At 41.5% G+C, this 7,530-nt stretch overlaps 1 pseudogene across 1 annotated transcript; it reads left to right on the forward strand.

The window, feature by feature from the left end:
* Positions 1-2,453: 2,453 nt before the first annotated feature.
* On the forward strand, positions 2,454-7,216 carry LOC311611789 (large ribosomal subunit protein uL4-like; annotated as a pseudogene). The gene is made up of 2 exons: positions 2,454-2,487; positions 5,936-7,216. The product of its transcript is annotated as a large ribosomal subunit protein uL4-like (transcript).
* The last annotated feature ends 314 nt before the right edge of the window (positions 7,217-7,530 follow it).

Here is a 7,530-nt window from a genome sequence, read left to right on the forward strand (position 1 = left end):
GAGCGTGGGCCTGCAGACTGAAGGGTCCCGGGTTTTATTCTGGTCAAGGGCACGTACCTTGGTTTCGGGCACATCCCCATTAGGGGGTGTGTAAGAGGCAACTGATCAATGATTCTCATCGATGTTTCTAACTCTCTATTCCTCTCTTCCTCTCTGTAAAAAATCAATAAAATATATTAAAAAAAGAATACTGCAGCCTGGCTCAGTGGTTGAGCGTGGACCCATGAGCCAAGAGCCCGGTTAGATTTCCGTTCAAGACACAGGCCTGGGTTGCGGGCTGGATCCCACTAGTAGGGGGCATACAGAAGCAGCCAATCAATGATTCTCTTATCATTGATGTTTCTAGCTCTCTCTCCCTCTCTCTTCCTCTCTCTGAAATCAATAAAAACATATATTAAAAAAAAGAATACTGCAATCTCTTTCTATTCAGAGTGTGTGTGTATACATACACTGGTCTGTAGGTATTCTGGGAGTGGGTGGGAAAGAGGGCTTTTATTATCTGCTTTCCCTCCCATCCTGTTTTTTGTTTTTTTTTTTCCTCCCTGTCATAGCATTGTGTCTGGTATACCCAAGAGTAGAGCTTCTTTGGCTCAGTGTCTCTAGAAAATAATAATCCTGTTTTCCATGTGCGAAAGATAATCACTGAATTGGCTGTGCAGTGAAGGAGACTGGTGATCAACCAATCAGTACAGGCCTATCAGTTTTTTAGCCTTACCTCCTCTCTTGCTTTCAAGTGCTAAGCTTCTCAGGAGCTATGCAAGGCACATGGCCATATTCCCTTTCTGAAAGCTCTAGAGTTGGAACATCATCCACTCTTTTAAGACAGTTGCTTTTTACCTGATTTCCATTTTCCAAAAATGGATCTTTGAACAGAGTTTGGCATGTAGGGTATTTATAGGGATTGACTCCCGTGGACAGGAGGAGGAAGCAGGCTTTGGCAGAGAGAGGAGTAGAACTGCAATGCTGGTCCAGCAAAGCCTCAGCCCACCCCATGGGAAGCCCTGGAATGTGTAAGACCCATTACAACTGCCCCTCAGAGATTCCAAAAGGCTAGACTTTAAACCTCAATGATAATCAGTGATTGGGTTTGGGCTGGGAAAGGTGTAATCTTGGGAGAGCTGCTTTATACAATTGAGGAAAGCTCAGAAGGAGCTGACAGCTTGAGGCTCTTGCTTATCGCACTCTCTGCAGCAAGGAAGGACAAGTTCTTCTGTGAAGGGTTCTGGGTGGCATATCTCCATGACTGCCACACCTGGATCCCTTTTTAGAAGCTGTGTAACCTTGGACATATTACTTAAAACATCAGTGGGACTTGGTCTCTTTATATGTAAAATGGGACAATAACAAAGTTTTTGCGAGGATTTATGAATTATTGTAAAGCCTTAGAACTGTGCCTGGTGCATAGTGGGTGTAGGTAATAAATGTTAGCTATTTTTCTATTTAGGTAATCTTCCCCTCTCCTGATGGTTTTCATTTAATGGAGAAGGATTGTAGCATTTTCAGACTTTATAAAATATAGTTCACACTCTGGGAAGAAGGTCATGCAGCTCTTTTTAAAAGAAATAATAATTAGGACACTTCATGTCCTCCCCTTGTCACTTGATATTATGTGATCTATACTGCTAGCAGAATGTGCTAATGGCTTCTGAATAATAGAATATTAACAACTCCTAATAAGCTGAACATCATAGTTAGAGAGCTATTTAGAAATAATTTGTAAATTACATGATTCCATTCTTAATCTGCATTCATTCCCCTTATAAAATAATATTTAAGAATTGACTATTAAGATAATTGGTCTTTAACCCTTTAATGTTTCATAAATGCTCATTTCTACTGTTTTGTAAGAGTCTCTATAGAAATTTAAATTATTGGAGTTTTCCAGATTCTATTCCTTTGAATTTTTCAAATTTTCTTTGAAAAGCACTGAATATATCAAATAAAGCTTTTAAAATTCCATTTATGATTGAATCTGAAAGGATATGCTCTTATCTGAAAAGTGGCAAATTACCAATGATTGAATTATCAACTAGGGAAAACTACTGAAGAATACGGGTGGGAGATACAGAAATGGGAAAAGGAGAATCTGCTAGAAATAAAGACCAACTGCTTCTTTCCATATATCTGTTCACTGAAAAAGTATTAATCTTGTACCCACTGTATTGTAGGTATTATGCTGGGTGCTGGGATGACTAGAACACGAATCCTTTTGAGGAGCTTATAGTCTATTAGGGGTTGCAGTTGTGGGGGATGGGGTGCAGAGATATACACAATATTATAGATCCTATATAATAAAAGGCTAATATGCAAATTGTCCCTACAGGCTGAGTTCAGCAAACCAGTAATTAGATGTGTGCTGACCACCAGGGGGCGGCACAGGACATGGTGGGCATTGGTGACACATTGCTGGCAGCAGGCGGCAGTGGAGGTGCTGCCAGCCCCAGTGGGCACCGATGAGAGCAGGACTGAAGTGGAATGGTGGAGCAGGTGAACGGATGGTGCCAGGCCAAGGCGGGTGCAAAGGGAGGCCCCAGCCAGCAGCTGGGAGAAGCTAGGGACCCTACCCATCCACAAGTTTCATGCACTGGGCCTCAAGTATTGTAATAAATATACAAGGTGTCATTGAGATGGGAGGCCTACATTTAGGGATTGGAAGGAAATGATGTCAGAAATACCACAAATGAAACACAAGAAGTGTCTGGCCATCAATTTATTGAGGAAACAAGACAGAGGACTAGTCAACAAGTGTTGGAATTTCAAGTCTGGGTGATGGGTGGAAGAGAATATCCTTAGGAAAAGAAGGATATTATGGGAAGATGATGGATTTGGTTTTAGACATGTCAGTTTAAACTACATTGGAACATCCAGGTGGAAGTACCTAGCCAGGAGGTATACAGATTTATACGGGAATTCCTGGATCAGAAAATAAAGCTAAGGTTGCGTTGATAAAGTTGAAAACAAAGTATACATTTATTGAATTAAACAGTTTGAAATCAAATGTGTATTGATAAACAAAGCAACATTTTCATAATTCAAACTTTATTCAATTAAAATGGCTGAAACAAACCACATAATTATATCCTTTAAAGCTTTATTTGCTAGCGTGTCTGCATTTGATTTGCTTAATTTTTCTCTTTCTAAGAGTGACTGAGCTTAAAAGTATCATTTAAGAAATAGAAAATATCATTTGCTTGTGAAAAATTCAACTACATACAATAAAGAGTGACAGGCTGCTCTCCCCAAACCTCTGCCTCCCAAGAGCAAATGGCTGCTAGGATTGGTGTGGATCATTCTGGTCTTTAAATATATTTTTAAACACTGAAGATGTTTATGATGGGAAAAGCGGTTGCTCTGCAGCCCAGCACTCATCTTTCAACAAATCACCTTTTGATAAGGTTAGATTGCACTATGACTATCTTTATATACAAACTAGTGGCCTCGTTCATGAAATTCATGCACATGAAAAGAGAATTAACTAAAGGAAATATTTTAATATTGCTATTTGCCCTTTCTCCATAATAGAAGTGTCAGAGATGAAAGAAAATTAGTAAAATGTATATGAAAATCTCCCTCCCGTCAGTCTGGGGCACTCAGGGGAACTCAGAGTTAAGTTCCTGCCCACTCGTGTGGGCCTCGAAATTGTATGAGACCCAGACCCAGCTGGCCCCATCCCTGTCAAGCCCCACAGGGCAGGGGGCGCAGCCTCAGGTCTCCCGTCAAGCCCCACTGGGTGGAGGGCACAGCCTCAGGTCCCCTGGCTCGTCCTCAGGTCCTTCGGCCCTGGCACCAGGGTGGGGGTGTGGCCTCAAGTTCCCTGGCCCAGCCTCAGGTCCCCTAGCCCTGGCGCAAGGATGCTAGGGCATGATGACTATTTGCACATTAGCTCTTTATTATATAGGATATATCTCTGAAGTTAGATGCTAGATTTAGACAGCCTTTCCCAAGCATAGGTGTCCCATCTTTCTCTGATAACAGGGACTTGGTCACTGAAGGACTGAGGATTAAGAGCTCAGATCTCTTAGGTTCCTTAGTTGGCCCTTCTGGATGCTGCCTGGTCTGTAGTGCAGGAAGGAGAAAGGAAAGGGGAAAAGCATGATAGGAAGGAGGGAACTCTGTGGTCAGGGAGCTTCTTGCTGAGCACAGCTGCGTAGTGCCATCAGAGTGTATATTTTATGTAAATGACTTAATACCATATATTTATTGCTTTACATCCTACTTTTTTCTTTGTGTATATTAATATGTTATGGACCTTTTTCCTTGTTGAACCACATATATCTTAACCTTTTAAAATATATGATTTATTGATTTTTAGAGGGAGAGGAAAGGAGAGGAATAGAGAGATAGAAACATCGATGAGAGAGAAACATTCCTGATCAGCTGCTCCCTGCACACACCTTATGGGGATTGAGCCCACAGACCAGGTATGTGTCCTGAGCAGGAACTGAACCAGGGACCTCTTGGTTCATGGGTAGATGCTTAATCATTGAGCAACACTGGCTAGGTGATCTTATCATTTTTACTCACTGCATAATATAGTCTTTAGTATAGATAAATTATAATTCATTTAACCATCCTTCTACTGATGCATGTTTATGTTGTTGTTTTTCAAATTACAAAGTGTGCTTGCAAATATCCTTGTATATATTAGTATATCTTTCCATTTGTTCTAAAAGTATCCTAGAAGTGGAATCACTAAAGGGAAACCACATTTTAAATTTTGATGCATTTAAAAAAATATATATTTTACTGATTTTTTACAGAGAGGAAGGGAGAGAGATAGAGAGCTAGAAACGTCGACCAGCTGCCTTCTGCAACCAATGTACATGCCCTTGACTGGAATCAAACCTGGGACCTTTTAGTCCGCAGACCGACACTCTACCACTGAGCCAAACCAGTTTTGGTTAAATTTTGATGCCTTTGACAGAATGCATCCAAACAGGTTCTACCAATTTATATACCCTTTTAAAGTTTTCTTTTTCTTCAGTAATTACAGCTGGCCCAGATTTGGTTCTGATCTTGGATGCTAAAAAGTTCCAATTACATGGAACTAATTTTAAAAGTTTTTTTTTAAATAAAAAAAACAGATTGTTATTTCCCCAGCCATCTTGTCTTGCATCCTGCTTTAGAGAAGCCATGTCAAAGGTGCTTTATTGAACCACATCCTTAAAGACCCAAGTTCTTGAGGGACAAGAGCTCAGGCCAACATTGACCACACTCCCCGTGACTGTCTTCAGCATCTGCTGACAGAGTCACAGTTTGTGTTCACTATTCTGATGTAATAGGTTACCTGGGCAAGAGGGACAGAGGAGAGAGAAACATCCCCAAGACCCTCTGGCTCTTCTTGTGAATATTTAAAAACCATTTAAATAGATTTCTTTTTATCCCCTAATGATGACAGCACTGAAACTACTTGTCTCATTTCTCAGTTCAAAGCTTCCTAAAGCAAAATGGCCTGGAGACTGAACAGCTCATGAAACTCTATTAATCATAAGTGGGGGGAGGTGGGGAGCTCAATAAGTTGTTCAGGGAGTGGAAAAGTACTTAAGACTTAAGAGATCTCTTCTTCCAGCCAAACATTTCATATTGGTGCTTTGAGACTGTTTTTGTTTGTTTGGTATCGGTGTGCATGAGAAGAGTCCCTTTTTGTGTCTTTTCCCCTCAGAAATGATTCCTAAGTATCTTCTTTCAATACACACCTTTGCTTTCTCTCAAGAGACTTTGCTGGAGACAGATAGCTGTGTCCTAAGTCCAGAAGATGTGACTCTGAGAAGGCATCTTGAAGTCTGGAGCTGTAGCCCCCACAGGAGTCATCTCCCTTAGCTTTAGGAACTGGTTGAAATTCTGCCAGTGTTGCAGTATGACATTGGGCAAGATATATTTTTCAGTTTGCTCATCATTTTTATTCACTGCATAATATATGACATTGGTGTCTCAGGCCTCTCCTCTCCCCGCCAGGGTGTATCTCATCCACTTATATCTGTGTACTCTGAAAAGGGGAAACATTTGATAAAAATGTAACTTTGCCTGCTGTGTTCAAGGCTCCCATTCCACCAGATATCGTAAACTTTGTTCACACCAACTTGCGCAAAAACAATAGACAACCCTAGCTGTCAGTGAATTGTCAGGTCATCAAACCAGTGCCTAGTTCTGGGGTACTGGCAGAGCTGTGGCTCGAATTCCCAAAGTCCGAGGTGGTGGAACTTATCATTTTGGCCAGGGTGCTTTTGGAAAATGTGCCTTGGGGGCTGAATGTTTGCACCAATGAAAACCTGGCGCCATTGACACCGCAGAGTAAACACTTCACAGAAATGATATGCCATCTATTCTGCTTTACCTGCCTCAGCCTTACCAGCACTGGTCATGTCAAAAGGTCACTCACTATATTGAGGTAGTTCCTGAACTTCCTTTGGTGGTTGAAGATAAAGTTGAAGGCTACAAGAAAACCAAGGAGGCTGTTTTGCTTCTTAAGAAACTTAAGACCTGGAATGATATGAAAAAGGTGTATGCCTCTCAGCAAATGAGGGCTGGCAACTGCAAAATGAGAAACCGTTGTATCCAGCACACGGGACTTTGCATCATCTATAATGAGGATAACAGTGTCATCAAAGCCTTCAGAAACATCCCTGGAATTACTCTGCTTAATGTAAACAAACTGAACATTTTGAAACTTGAACCTGGAGGGCATGTGGGCTGTTTCTGCATTTGGACTGAAAGTGTTTTCTGCAAGTTAGATGAGCTGTATGGCATTTGGTGTGGAGCTGCCTCCCTCAAGAGTTAACTACAGCTTTTCCATGCACAAGATGCTTAATACAGACCTAGCAGAATCTTGAAAAGCCCAGAGATCCAAAGAGCCTTCTGAGCACCACATAAGATTCAGCACAGAGTCCTGAAGAAGAATCCACTGAAAAGCCTGAGAATCATGTTGAAGCTAAACCCATTTGCAAAGACTATGCGCCGGAACACCATTCTTCGCCAGTCCAAGAACCACAAGCTTCTGGTGGATAAAACAGCAGCAGCACTGGAAGCCAAACCAGATGAGAAGGGGTTCCAGGCAAGAAGCCTGTGATGGGGAAGAAAGGAAAGAAGGCTGTTGGCATTAATGAAGCAGAAGAAGCCTTTGGTGGGGAAAAAGGCTGCAGCTACCAAGAAACCAGCAGCTCAGAAGAAGCCCGCAGAAAAGAAACCCACAATAGAAGAAAAGAAGCCTGTGGCATAAACTTAAATTTGTTTATTCCATAACGGTCAAATCACTTTGGGCAGCTAATTTTGAATAAAAATATGATCAAAGGCACCCCCCCCCCCAAAAAAAGACACCTTGTGTCCCTATTGGGGTAATACCTGTCTCCCAGGGTTGTTTTTAGGATGAGTGATAATTCTTTTTGTTATCGACAGATCCCACACCAACTTTGTCCTTCATCTGTTGTAGAAGTTGCAGAACTTGCACAGTACAGTAGCTAGGATAATCATATGGTTACCTTGTAAAGCTTTGGTAGGTGTTGGGGTTTTGAGGCTGCTCTCCTGAGCTTTTAT

The sequence above is a fragment of the Pipistrellus hanaki genome (genome assembly GCF_964339955.1).
Source record: "Pipistrellus hanaki genome assembly, chromosome: 17".
Taxonomy (NCBI): domain Eukaryota; kingdom Metazoa; phylum Chordata; class Mammalia; order Chiroptera; family Vespertilionidae; genus Pipistrellus; species Pipistrellus hanaki.